Source organism: Aulonocara sp. 'chitande type north' Nkhata Bay, linkage group LG7 (genome assembly GCF_057382095.1).
Source record: "Aulonocara sp. 'chitande type north' Nkhata Bay isolate Kocher_YH1m ecotype deep benthic linkage group LG7, A_spYH_male_GT1.1, whole genome shotgun sequence".
Lineage (NCBI taxonomy): Eukaryota > Metazoa > Chordata > Actinopteri > Cichliformes > Cichlidae > Aulonocara > Aulonocara sp. 'chitande type north' Nkhata Bay.
In genome coordinates, this window is record NC_141350.1 from 58,263,167 (window position 1) to 58,276,266 (window position 13,100).

Below are 13,100 nucleotides of genomic sequence, written 5' to 3' on the forward strand. Positions count from 1 at the left end.
TGTGCAGCCACTAGTCCACAAGAAATCATTTGTTTTAGACATAAGCCAATTCCCATGGCTGTGTGAGATGCCTGGGGAGTTCAGTCACACCAATGAGGAGACTGGAAGAAAATACAGCTCTTACTTAATTTAAAAATCACACAAAACCTTAATGTTGTTGGGTTGTTTATGATTAAATGAAACATGTATAAAGAATAAAAAGAAACAGAGCTTACCTTGTGATGGCATCACACTAACTGTAATACTGGCTGGTATTATGCCAAATTGTCAATAATTTCATCCATCAGAAACATTAATCCATGTATGGAGAACAACCTCCAGGTGAATTCTAGGGTGAGAACATAATAAAAAAATTCATTTGGTGCTTACCAGGTGCTGAAATTATGTAAATAAAACTTGAACACATGACATACAATGTCATTATTTATTTTGGAAAAAAACTAAGCAAAAATAGGTGTGTAACACAATGCTAATACATCATCAGTGGTCTTAGAGAAACTGTTGCTCACCACCAATCTGGGAAGGGTTTTAAAACCATTTTTAGAAAGACTATTCCCATGTGGAAAACATTCAAGACAGCTACCAATCTTCCCAAGAGTCAGTGTCCTAGTGAATTCAACTCATGGGTAGAGTGTGCACTGTTTTGAGAAAATGCAAAAAACACAGGAGCTACATCTCAGTCTCTACAGGCCTCAGTATGTTAAAATAAGAAGGAAATTGAACATGTATGGCTTGTTTGGAAGGGCTGCCAAATGAAAACCTTTTCTCTCAAAAAGGAATATGACAGCATGGCTTAGGTTTGCATCTCATCCAGCCACAAGACTTTTGGAACAATGTCATTCTGACAGACAAAACCAAAATTGAGATGTCTGTCCACAATGAACAGCACCACTTTTGGAGAAAACCAAATACAAATACAATACTCATACCAACTGTTAAGCGTGGTAGAGGGGGGTGATGGTTTGAGCTTGTTTTCCAGCCACAACACCTGGCCACCTCACATTCATATTCAAAAAAGAAAAAACACACGTGTTTTAAAATTAACTACTCATTGGTTTCCCTTTTAGAAATTACAATGTTTTTAATGTTAGCCCTTCATCAGACTGGTGAAACATTAAGAGGAGTGTGTGTGGTGTGTGTTCATGTGTAAGGACCTGGTCTACATAGGCTTGGTCCTCTGAAGGATGTGGCCCCTGAATTTGGACACAGCCTGTGTGTTTAAATGTGCAATGAGTGAGTATGTGGTTGCTGCAATTAAGAAAAGTGAGTGTATCCTCATTCTCAGAATTAGGGATATTCCTTGGAACTAATTTCTTAGTCAACTAAGCAAGGGAAAAAAAATAGTGCAACCTGCAAGTGTGATCTACCCACATGTCTCTACATGTCTTCAGGATCGCTGCAGTGGCATACACAGTCTGAATAGTTTATATGATGCCTTTAGTCGTAATAGTGAGAAGAGCTGTGTTAAGTTCTGAAAACATCTGTTCTGGTGAGACACATCTGTCATTGCTAGTGTTGGATATTTGTTTAAAAATAGCATTATCCTGATAGAAGTAGATTGGGCTGATGCCAGTACAATTCCCATAGAACTGGGCTGTCCAACTACAGGCCTCAGGTTTTACATGTGTCCTTTATCCAGCACCGCTGATTTAAATGGCTAAATTGCCTCCTCAACATGTCTTGAAGTTCTCCAGAGGCCTGGTAATGAACTAATCATTTGATTCAGGTTTGTTGACCCAAGGTGATATCTAAAACCTGCAGGAAACCGGCTCTTGAGGCTTGGAGTTGGACATCCCTGTCATAGAAGCTTATTTCTATGAATGTTGATGTGTCTTGGTCATTGTGGATGCTGGGCATTTTGATATCAAAGTAACCTAAAATTAAGTTTCAGATGGGAGTTTCTAAAGTGTTTTTGGCATATTATTAGGAAGGGATCACTTTTCATTGCAGTGATAGGGTTCTTGATTGATACAGGACATACAAGATGCTGTCCAAAACCACATTTTTGAGAATCCTTTCAGAGGGGTTAGTTTGCTTATAACTTTCTAGAACAAATCCCAATTTTGATGCAAAAAAAGAAACTTTGCCCTAGCCAGGGGATCAGATCAGATCATGACTAGGTGAGTTCAAATGAGCTGCCTAAATACAGGAAAGCCAGTTGGGACACCTCACTTACTCAAGAATGAGTAGCTGGCTATGACACAAGAGCATGGGAACCATTGATTGCCTTCTGAACAGACTTCCAGTGACAGATGTGGAAACAGGAGAGGTACAAGTCGAGTCAGTCTATCCACTTGCAGTGCTGGGCAGCTGAGTTTCCATGGGGCTTTGGAGCAGGGAAGCTTCAGTCATTTCAGCCACCCAGTGTTTTACCTTATCATCTTGGAAAGGCTAGAGCATTTGATGGTTAGGAGCATAAGACCACATAACCAGCCAAAAAAGACACTACTCTCTGTATAGTCTTTTTAAGATACCAATTAAGAGCTCTCTTCGATTCACCATGAAGACAGATTAGAGTAAATGATAAAATCATAAAATTCCCCAGCAAACAAAGTAGCATCTGGGTTCATACTGGCCAGATCGTAGTGTAAAAATCAGGAAGAGAACCCAATGCAGGATACACATGGGCAGAGTAAAATCCAGTTTGGGAGGGTGTAGTCAAAAGGCAAAGTCCATAGAGCTGTCCAAAAGGAAATGAGAAGTTCACAAGGGAAAATAACAAAATCATGAGGAATGCTGGGGAGCTTGACTAAGCAAGTTTACCAGATGACAAGTGGTTAGCGCAAAGCTGGAGCTGTATATACTAAGACCAGTGGCTAACTGAAAACAGGCATGGTAGGGCAACAAAGCAAAGGCTGGAAGTGTAACTAAGTGAGGTCTAAGACATACAGAAATTTCAAAATAAATCAGGAAGTAACCAGATATACAGTTGGTGAGATTAATCAGCATACAATCAAGGATGGAAAACTAATGCAGGAAGTAAAATTGACAACGATTTATGATGTACACAGGAAAATAACAAACACATGCGGTTTACAAGTAAGGTGCAGTTGGTATTCACAAGTGGACAGATATTAGTTGAACTGGTGAATTGTTATTAGCTTATAATATTTCTCCTATTCTTTATTTCATTTTTAAAGTTCTCTATAGTTTTAGGAGCCTTTGTTATATGTTTAAAATTGCTAACAGGCATAAGGCATAATTCTTACACCTGGCATTGTTCAGCGTGGGCCATGAAGTGCATCTTTAATCTGTTTGATCACAAACATTATGCCACACCGTCTAATCTGGAAGTTTTCACATTAAACTTTGCCAGCGTCATCAACACTGCTGCTGTTGTGTTATCAGTGTTTCTGTTTAAAACTGGGGGCTGTGGGCTTAATGTTGTCATACTTGTTATTTACACTTTTTATTCGCTGCTCCTAAATACGTTTGTATTTTCTGGTCAGTTTTTAGAAATATAACAAATGTGGGTGAAAAACTTAGGTATACATTGTTTAACACATCTGCACGCTACAGAGCCGTGGATTAAATGAAGCATCGAAGCAAAGAATTTGTGTCGAGAATTTTTTGTAATTGACTTATTTGAGTTACTTAATTAATCATTGCAGTTGTAATATAAACTTTAGGTAAATTCTTTAGGCAAAACTTTAAGAACTGCAGCAAATAAAACTTGTGTATAAAGTGGGTTTTATTGTCATTCTTCTAAATGACAACTATACATTTTAACAAAATGTTGTTTCTCCAAGACCTTTATGCAACTCAAAATGATTTATGTGATTTTAAAATTCAAGTTCAATTCAATTTTATTAATATAACGCCATATAACGTTGAAGACGCTTTATATTGTAAGGTAGACCTTACAATAATACATACAGAGAAAAACCCAACAATCAGATGACCCCCTATGAGAAAAAACTCCCTTTTAACAGGAAGAAGCCTCCGGCAGAACCAGGCTCAGGGAGGGGCGGCCATCGGTTGGGGTAAGAGAAGGAAGACAGGATAGAAGACATGCTGTGGAAGAGACCGATTAATAACAAGTGCGATTTAATGCAGAGAGGTGTATTAACACATAGTGAGTGAAAAAGGTGACTGAAAAGGAAAATGCATCATGGGTGTCCATGATGCATTTTCCTTTTCAGTCACCTAGGAGGGGTATGAGTCTGCCTACAGCAGCCTATGTCTATTGCAGCATAACTAAGGGAGGATTCAGGGTCACCTGGTCCAGCCCTAACTATATGCTTTAGCAAAAAGGAAAGTTTTAAGCCTAATCTTAAAAGTAGAGATAGTGTCTGTCTCCCAAATCCAAACTGGAAGCTGGTTCCACAGAAGAGGGGCCTGAAAACCAAAGGCTCTCCCTCACATTCTACTTTTAAATACTCTAGGATCAACAAGTACGCCTGCAGTGTGAGAGTGAAGTGCTCTAATGGGGTGATATGGTACTACAAGGTCATTAAGATAAGATGGGGCCTGATTATTTAAGACATTGTATGTGAGGGGCAGGATTTTGAACTCAATTCTGGATTTAACAGGAAGCCAATATAGGAGAAATATGCTCTCTCTTTCTAGTCCCTGTCAGCACTTTTGCTGCAGCATTTTGGATTAGCTGAAGGTATTTCAGAGAGTTTTTAGGACGTCCTGATAATAATGATTTACAGTGGTCCAGCCTAGAAATATGCATGAACTAATTTTTCAGCATCACTCTGAGACAGGAAATTTCTAATTTTAGAGATGTTGTGCAAATGGAAGAAAGCAGTCTTACATATTTGTTTAATATGTGCATTGAAGGACATGTCCTGGTCAAAAATGACTCCAAGATTCCTCACAGTGTTACTGGAGGCCAAGGTAATGCCATCCAGAGTAAGAATCTGGTTAGATACCATATTTCTAAGATTTTCAGGGCCGAGTAAAATAACCTCAGCTTTATCTGAATTAAGAAGCAGAAAATTAGGTCTTTATGTCTTGAAGACATTCCTGCAGTTTAACTAATTGGTGTGTGTTATCTGGCTCCATGGATAGAGTTTTTTGCCATCTGCATAGCAGTGAAAATGTATACTATGTCTTCTGATGATACTGCCTAATAGGGCTGATCGATATAACAATATATATCGGATGACGATATAAAAACGTCTATCGTTGCATTTTACGCTATCGTTTGTTTCGTGGTGTCGCAAAATAAACTGTTTATGGCAATATTTTTTCATTATTTTGATGGTCACTGTAGTGGCTATATTAATTTCTTAAAGTTCTCTCTTTCTCTTATATTTAATATAACCACACTACAGACAAACAAGCACTTGTTTTTATGCATTGTCTTTAGCAACAACAACAGTAAAACCATCGTATGTCCGCTTGTTTATTTTCCACATAAACCTTTCACAAAAAAGCTCAAGATCCTGTTGAGACTTTTCAAAATAAACCGAATCACGCGAAAGATGCAGAGTATTTATGGATGAGAAGCAAAAAAGAGCCGTCAGGTGCTAAAAAATAAACCTTAGACTCAAACATTAGAACAGGCTTTTCCCCGCAGCACGCTGTGTAATAAATACTCATAAAGAAAACGGCGGCCGTTACAACCTATGTCTAAAAATGTATAGTTTCATGCATCAGTTAAAACACTCAACTCCAGGTACGCGACGCCCAGCTGGAAACACTTCAAGCAAGTCGAGCTGCCCGAGATTCACAGAATTTACAGAAAATGTTACATTTTTGTGATTTATATCATTATCGGACGATAGATGTCTTAATATCGGGATGTGAGATTTTGGTCATATCGCACAGCCCTACTGCCTAAGGAAAGCATGTATAATGCAAACAGAATTGGTCCTAGCACTGAACCCTGTGGAACTCCATAATTAACCTTAGTGTGTGAAGAGGACTTTCCATTTACATGAACAAATTGGAGCCTATTAGATAGATATGATACAAACCACTGCAGCGCAGTACCTGTATTACATACAGTATGCTACAATTGTTCTAATAGGATATTATGGTCGAACAGTATTGAACGCTGCGCTGAGGTCTAGCAGGACAATAACACAGAGATGAGTCCACTGTCAGAGGCCATAAGAAGATCATTTGTAACCTTCACTAAAGCTGTTTCTGTGCTGTGATGGGTTCTGAAACTCTTCAAAAATGCAAATATATAGTTGTGTTACACAATGGTTATATACGAAGGGCAATAAATATAGCTGACAACATGTACAAAGAATTTAGAGAGTATTAAATTTGGCTAGTCTCCCATTTAAGATTATCTTCTCCTGCACCTCTTCATTGCTTTAATGTAGCTGCTATTTTTTAAATCATTCTTTGTGTTATTAGTTATTTGTGTTGAACCTTACATTGCGACTGGGCTATTGCTTATGCTTTTTCTTGTGCTTCTGCTTTTGTTGCTACTTCTGTTTTTTTCTGTTTCTTCTTCCTCTTCTTCTGCTGCTACTGCCTCTGCAGAAAATTACTAGTACCACTTGCTGATTTACCAGTCGAGCAACCAAACTGGTCCATCATCAAGCTTGTATTTTGAGGATTCAAGTGGTTACCTGACAGTTTTTCTGGGTTTCCAAGGCCAATAATTTACAGTTTTGTTTGTAAGCTCCTGGACAGTAAACATTTTTTTTAAATTTTGCCTCTGCACACTGTCACAGTGGATTTTAAATCACACAAAATGTGATTAAGAGCAGACTTTAAGCTTTTAAGTACATTGTCAAACATCACCAAATACTGTTTCCTTCCTTGTGATGCTTTAGCAGGCCTTTACTGCAGCCACCTTCAGTTGCTGTTAGTTTCGAGGGTTTTCTGCTTTCGGTTTTGGGTCATTTCGTGTCAAATCATTGTGAGGCTTGTGGTCAGCCATCTCACATTCATATATCATATATCAAATGCTAAAAACTAGTTACCTGCTGCATAACATTGTCTCCATCATATCTGATATATGATGTGGTGTTTTTCTAATCATGAACTATGCCTTCCCTTTTCCATACTTTTCTCTTGCAATCATTAAGGTTCATCTTGGTTTCATCTTTCCAAAGATGTTTTTTTTTTTTGGACAGGCCCTTGTAGATGCTTCCTTTCAAAGTGTAATCTGCGTTGTTGTACACCATCTAAATTTGAATTCAAGAAGTTGCTCACAACTTAGTGTTCCATGTTTTGTGGTTTTTCAGGCCGTTGGTGTCGCTGAGCTGCTCAATTTTCCCATACTAATCTTACTTTTTTGCTGTCTCTGATTGCTTTATTTTGGAGGTCTTTAAGCCTAAAGAATATTTCTTCACATACATCGATATCTCTTTGGGTTTCATTTATCAAATGCAAGTTCAACACTCAATTCAAAATTCAACAACCAATTTCAATTTTTTTTCTCTAATTTGGTCAAGACACTAACCCTAAATTGCTCTCCGATGCGTTCATTGGAGTATAAATGTGTATGAATTGTAGTTAGGAACCACTAAGAAACTTAGAAGACAGTGCTTGTGTGAATGGGTGTGATCGGGTGAATGTGGCATGTTGTATAGAGCTCTTTGAGTACTCTGGGAGAGTTGAAAAGCGCTATATAAGAATTAATCCATAAGTGTACGTAGGGCAGAGAGAGACTCCTACATAATGAAACTAATCTATTTAAAAAAAATATTGGCCACTTGGATAGTGGGAGTAGTGTAGTATTTTTACCGTTCATCTTCTGTGTTCAACAGAACAAGTTCTTTGTGAGAGTGTGATTGTCTCTGAAACATAGACTGAAGTTATTGTCAAAATAGACATTTTGACATTTTTTGGTTTTCAAATAGCTCATAATGTTGTAATTGTGTTGCCTTATACTAAAGGCAAATGCTGCTATTTTAACTTTCCTTCACCCGTATAAATTTCCCTCAAACAAGTGAAATCTGATCTGTACAGTACAGACCAGAACAGAAATAATTAGCCTCGTTTCCTTTTTCCCCCTTTTATAAATTCCCTTATAGATTTCCTGTTTACTCTAGGGTATTGTTTTGACAAAACCTTTTAGTGCACTGAATGGTCAGATTAAAAAAAAATGTATGAAATGCTAAAAAAACAAGAGAATTGGAGATTTTTTCTAGTTGGGGAATGGTATAATTACTGTATATGAGCATGTGTAGACTATAGAGTTGAGAGGAAATGTAAGAATGGGAGATGAGATGCAAAAGTTCAAATGCGGTCGTTGTGGTTACTTGTTTAAGATAGACTGTAACAATGCCACTGGGTTATTTTCACAGTGTCACATCAGGGTAAACACAGCTTCAATTTACAATAGTACAGCAAATGTGCATTAGCAGAGTGAAAGTTGTTGTGAAAAACTACCAGTAAAACAAATCATACTACAGTTGGATACAAGTGTACTAGTTACCTCAGCTCTGTAATAAGGACACTGCAATGACTTTGTTATTGTGTTATGTGCTCTGGAGCTACAGCTGTGTCTACATTTCTTGGACTCAAGAACTCTTCTATTAGTATCAGAGTGGTGCCAATGCCAATAGTGATGATCAAATGTGATATAAGCAGCAACCTTAAACTGGAAAAGTGTTTCTCATGATGTTTGTGTTGATAATAGTTAAGCAATTTCTGTGACAAATAACAAATATGACAAAAAATGACTTATTGAATTATAAAACAAAAATTCAAAACATGTTTTATTAAATTTAAGATTCTTATAAGAGCCGGTAACTTCTCTAAAACAGGTTGTCTTATTTTGAGCCTGATGAAGGTTCTGCAGTGACTTTAAGCTGGTTGCCCACATTGCAGCACAGCAGGCAGCAGAGACTGTTGAAGGCCACGATCACAGGAAGTTTAAAACTCTACCATCTGTATACGAAGCTACACTCAGTGGTTGCAAAGACTTGTATTGCAGCACTGTGAACTCCTGATAAACTATTCTTCACCATAAGTGGTTTTACTTGAGCAATAATATATGTCCACCCAGATGACCTCTTTCCTAATGTCCACAGATGTCCTGAGGTTACACAACCAAAACAAATTAAATCTGTTATTTCACTTTTTTCTTGTTCTTACATAGAAAAAGAGAAAAATGTTTTACTTGTATAATACAAGTACTATTGTTTTTCTTGTGACATTACCAATAAGTTTGATGTGTCACATGGCCCTCTTCCTATTAAAAAAACAAAAGTTGTATCCAAGATGGCCGACTTCTAAATGGCCACCATGGTCACCACACATATACTAATGTGCCACAAACACGACTTTAATATCACCAACCATTCCCATGTTATTACGGTGTATCCATATAAATGGCCCACCCTGGACATCGGGATATGCCAAACAAAAATCACATCTAGCGCACATAGGGCTGGAGAACAACAGGAAAACAGAAAAACAAAACAACTAGACCTAGTCCTTGTTTAGTCGTTTGAAAATTTATTTTAAACTTTGCACAATTTCTGATTGTCCCTCAACATAATATTTTCTTCATATCTGTGATGTGTTTCATTGCAACTAAATTAGTACATTTTCATTTTTTTCAAACTTGCACACCACACAGTTTAAAAAAAAAGAGTCAGCTAGACATTTTTGGAAATGGCTGATACTGGCAGAAATGACTGTAGCCAGAACTATAGTGAGGATGTACACAACGTACTTATCAGCCCTGAAGACTAGTTAAGTGAAATGTTTCATTCTGGCCTGAAAAGATAAGTTTTTGAAATAATCCTCTTGTTGTTAGTGGACAGTTTTACAGACACGTTAAAAAAATGGTCAGGCCTGTAGTACACTAGATAAAGACTGAGGTATAGAGTATCTGAATTCCATTGATAGCTTGGATACTTGGCTTTAGGATGACAGCTGGCCGCTGTCACTTTGCAGAGGAAGTCTGGCTTTGACTAACAGGAAGTCAAGTTAGCCACACATTTTTTTTCTTGTAAGAACCAAGTCATGTTTTCTGGAAAGAGGCATTAATTCAGAGTTATTGCAAAGATATATTTTAAGCACTAAAAGGAGAAAGTACCTTCAACGGCATAACTAATTTTATACTTTAAAAGCCCAAACTTGGAATCCCTTTTGCAACAGCTGGACATTTTTTATATCTGTACCATTAAAGAATTGTGTTTTCATTTGTGATATTGTTTTACAGTGTTTTTAGAGTACACTAAGACCTTTACTGTGCTATTTCTCATTTTTAGCAACTGCAGTAATTACTGTTGTGACCTCGCACTTCCTCTTTCAGTCAGGGTGGAGTGGGAAGCATTTACTGTACAATTTCTGAAGTCTGTAGACTTGCAATGTTTTTAAACAAGATTATCTTTCAGATTTCGAGCTGGTGTTAAATAAACAGGAAGATTTGAATGTTGAAGTAGCTTTTGCTCGATAATGGTCTTTGAGCATTTAGAGCTTTAAAGTTTCTACATTGAATAATATTGAGGACTAACACTGACTAAACGTGAACATTGTAACTTTGAAACTTGAAGGACTAGGATGAGCTTTAGATTAGTAAGCTTTGTCAACAAACTGACCCAATACTCACTGCAGACTTCCAGCTAAGTCACTGCTGGGCATGTGTGGATGTTAGAGATGCCCATATATGGCGTTGAATGTCTTTTAAAAACAGGAAATGACATGTAGACAGCTGATTAGGAACTTGAAAGAATGCTGTCATTCCACAGCAGAGGAAGAGGAGTGGGTTCATTTCTAGAGATGAACCCACTCACTTGACCGACAGCTGCACTCCTCCTCCAATGCATGCACGCACACACACACACACACCTAAAATAGCTATTAATAACATGTAAAAAATCTTTTACATCAGAAGAAATTATTCATATCATACAATAACTGTCTGCAATGCAACACATCTGTCTAGCAAAGAGTAATCTGTTCTCTCATGTTAAGTTTACTTTAACCCTGCACTCACGCTCACGTAAATACCACACCAATTTATTGCAGCGTCCACTACAACTTGCGCTGTTCTGCTGAGCCACTTTGATGTACTCTGATATTTGCTAGTCTGTTTCAGTGCATGTAGTACTGCTGATTATATTTAAAATTTAAATTCTGTTTTTGCTTGTTGATTTTCATATGATTATATTTCAAATATTTCTTTCTATATATTGTTTACATTTATGCTTGTTTTACTGTATTTATCAGATTAGTTTATACTTCAGCTGTATTTAACAATTTTTAACTGACGTAATGGAGGATGTCCCAACTCTTATTTTTCTTGCCTTATCTTGTCCTGTCTTATTTTGCAAAGCACGCCACACCTTGCCACACTTCACCAAACAGAAACACACCAGTTATGTGGACCTTCTCACTAGTTACACGCTTAATTCTGACATTAATTTCACTAAAATGGATTAAACTAATATTTTATTTTATAACATTTTTTTAAAAAGTGTCTGCAATGTTATCAAAAAAACCCCAAAGAAATCAATCTCTAATATACAAACACATTCCAATTCGCTTTGTGTATTCTTTCAGTTGAGCAGCAGTTTCTGCTTTATTGTCAGATAAAATTCTTGAACTCTACTAGATTCCATTTGTGGGATTTATTGGAACATGTATGTGTGCGAACAGGGACTGAGCACTGTCTAAAGCTTGTGTACCGTATTCACAGTTAGCTTTTGGAATAGAACATTTAAATTACATGTCATATGTTGTGTCAAAAAGTGAGTTTATCTGCAGCTTTATATTTCAAATAGGACAACATTATTATGATGTGGAATTGCAAGAGTACAAAATGCTGTGGAACTGTGTTTTGTAAGATCGTTATAATGTAAAAGCATATCATTATGTCATTGAAAATGTTGGATCAATAAAATAAAAAAAATCGTGTATCTGTTTATATTTGATTTTCCTCAGCTAGGTAGAAGAAACACAGAGCTGATCATCTGAGTGGCTGTTACAAAAAATTGGTTCAAGTCAGGTAAGTATTTTATTCATCTTCTTCATGATCATGTCAAATAGTAAAATCATAATCAGGAGCCCTAACAATGAGAAGCATATTTACATGTTAGCCATCCATCCATCTTCTTATAGCATATTTTTCTGAAGTATAGTATGAAAACATTTTCTCCAACAAAACAATCTTTTAACATATAGTGAGAAGTACTCACTGATATATGATAACAATATATGAATGCTCCAGACAGTGGCTCATCTCACTCAGCCTGTTGTCACACTGGATTTTAGTCAGAAAACAGTTTGATTGTCATTTGATTGAGCAAGTAGACAGTAGGGATGGCACCGGTAGTAACCAGACCGAAAAGCAGCGCACATTTCGGTGTTTCTTTTTCCTGAGATGTCATACACTTTGGATTCTAGCCAATCATCTTACCTTTCCGAGGATAGTAGGCTTGCCCAGGTACGTACGTTCTTTTAGAGCAGAGCTACAGATTAAAAGTGCCCAAGGCAAAGCGGTCAAAAGTCTGACTGTACTTCACAGCAAAAGATGCAAACTCAGCAGCCTGCAACAAGTGCTTCAAGGTGATACTGTGCAAAGGAGGTAACACCTCGAATCTGATGAAACACCTGGCAACGCATAGCGTTTTTTAAAAGCTGAGAAATGCACCGTATTTGGTATCGGATAAAACCTAAACGATACCCATCCCTAGCAGACAGTGGTTCCATCCCTGGGTTGTGTGAGAATAGATGAATATGACTTGTAGTAAAAAGCAGTGCTTGAGTACTCAGAGTTGTAGAGTATTATATAACCAGTACATTTGGCATTGGTTTTTTTTTAATTTTATTTGTTTCTGCAGTAACCAGCATTCATGTTGCTAGCTGTACTTTTTAGGTTGAATCCCCTTTATACTACACAGGGAGCAAGATGGTGAAAGAGTGTTATCAGGATGCGAGTCTGACAGTTTTACAGTGATAAGTAAAATGTCATTTCAAAAAAGCTGAAAAAGAAAATCCCCTACTCTTTATTTCCTTCACCTCTCATTGCTATACAACCTCAGGATCTTGCATGAAGAAATGACAAAGAATCTCTCACAATGACAAAACCACAGAGAGTTGTTTTCCAAAAAAAACATACCTTTACTGGCATTTAAACATTTCTTTTTATTCAGGAACCGGAAAACTGGATTTTCAGTTAAAAACATTTTTTTATATGTGACACATGTAAAAAAAGCTAGAGGTGG

The 13,100-nt window shown here is 37.1% G+C and overlaps 1 protein-coding gene across 2 annotated transcripts in view; it reads left to right on the forward strand.

Moving 5' to 3' along the window:
* Positions 1 to 13,100, forward strand: part of tln1 (talin 1) — a 58,262-nt gene that overhangs the window by 2,137 nt on the left and 43,025 nt on the right. Inside the window, exon 2 of one of the 2 annotated variants that reach the window (XM_086301616.1) lies at positions 11,818 to 11,881. The gene's annotated coding sequence lies outside the window, so the exon portion shown is untranslated. The remainder of the gene's footprint in view (positions 1 to 11,817; positions 11,882 to 13,100) is intronic. The other variant, XM_086301618.1, reaches the window with a different exon arrangement.